The sequence below is a fragment of the Marmota flaviventris genome, chromosome X (genome assembly GCF_047511675.1).
Source record: "Marmota flaviventris isolate mMarFla1 chromosome X, mMarFla1.hap1, whole genome shotgun sequence".
In the NCBI taxonomy this organism is placed as follows: Eukaryota; Metazoa; Chordata; class Mammalia; order Rodentia; family Sciuridae; genus Marmota; species Marmota flaviventris.
The window spans coordinates 74569400-74571302 of record NC_092518.1 but is presented as its reverse complement, the minus strand read 5'-3'; positions in this window follow the sequence as shown (position 1 = coordinate 74571302).

Sequence of the window (1903 nt, the reverse complement as noted above, 5' to 3'; positions counted from 1 at the left end):
GCATTCCCTCTAAAATCTGGAACAAGAAGGGATGCCCTCTCTCACCACTTCTGTTCAACATAGTTCTCGAAACACTGGCCAGAGCAATTAGACAGACGAAAGAAATTAAAGGCATAAAAATAGGAAAAGAAGAACTTAAATTATCACTATTTGCAGGTGACATGATTCTATACCTAGCAGACCCAAAAGGGTCTACAAAGAAACTATTAGAGCTAAGAAATGAATTCAGCAAACTGGCAGGATATAAAATCAACACGCATAAATCAAAGGCATTCCTGTATATCAGCGACAAATCCTCTGAAATGGAAATGAGGACAACCACTCCATTCACAATAACCTCAAAAAAAAAAAATAAATAAACTACTTGGGAATCAACCTAACAAAAGAGGTGAAAGATTTATACAATGAAAACTACAGAACCCTAAAGAGAGAAATAGAAGATCTTAGAAGATGGAAAAATATACTCTGTTCATGGATAGGCAGAACTAACATCATCAAAATGGCGATATTACCAAATGTTCTCTATAGGTTTAATGCAATGCCAATCAAAATCCCAATGGCATTTCTTGTAGAAATAGGTAAAACAATCATGGAATTCATATGGAAAAATAAAAGACCCAGAATAGCAAAAACAACTCTAAGCAGGAAGTGTGAATCAGGCGGTATAGCAATACCAGACCTCAAACTATACTACAGAGCAATAGTAATAAAAACAGCATGGTACTGGTACCAAAACAGGCGGGTGGACCAATGGGACAGAATAGAGGACACAGAAACCAATCCACAAAACTACAACTATCTTATATTTGATAAAGGGGCTAAAAGCATGCAATGGAGGAAGGATAGCATCTTCAACAAATGGTGCTGGGAAAACTGGAAATCCATATGCAACAAAATGAAACTGAATCCCTTTCTCTCGCCATGCACAAAAGTTAACTCAAAATGGATCAAGGAGCTTGATATCAAATCAGAGACACGGCGTCTGACAGAAGAAAAAGTTGGCTCCAATCTACATACTGTGGGGTCGGGCTCCAAATTCCTCAATAGGACACCCATAGCACAAGAGGTAATAACTAGAATCAACAAATGGGACTTACTCAAACTAAAAAGTTTTTTTTCTCAGCAAAAGAAACAATAAGAGAGGTAAATAGGGAGCCTACATCCTGGGAACAAATCTTTACTCCTCACACTTCAGATAGAGCCCTAATATCCAGAGTATACAAAGAACTCAAAAAATTAGACAATAAGATAACAAATAACCCAATCAACAAATGGGCCAAGGACCTGAACAGACACTTCTCAGAGGAGGACATACAATCAATCAACAAGTACATGAAAAAATGCTCACCATCTCTAGCAGTCAGAGAGATGCAAATCAAAACCACCCTAAGATACCATCTCACTCCAGTAAGATTGGCAGCCATTATGAAGTCAAACAACAACAACTGCTGGCGAGGATGTGTGGAAAAGGGTATATTGTACATTGCTGGTGGGACTGCAAATTGGTGCAGCCAATTTGGAAAGCAGTATGGAGATTTCTTGGAAAGCTGGGAATGGAACCACCATTTGACCCAGCTATTCCCCTTCTAGGTCTATTCCCTAAAGACCTAAAAAGAGCATGCTACAGGGACACTGCTACATCGATGTTCATAGCAGCACAATTCACAATAGCAAGACTGTGGAACCAACCTAGATGCCCTTCAATAGACGAATGGATAAAAAAAAATGTGGCATTTATACACAATGGAGTATTACTCTGCATTAAAAAATGACAAAATCATAGAATTTGCAGGGAAATGGATGGCATTATAGCAGATTATGCTAAGTGAAGCCAGCCAATCCCTACAAAACAAATGCCAAGTGTTTTCTTTGATATAAGGAGAGTAACTAAGAACAGAGTAGG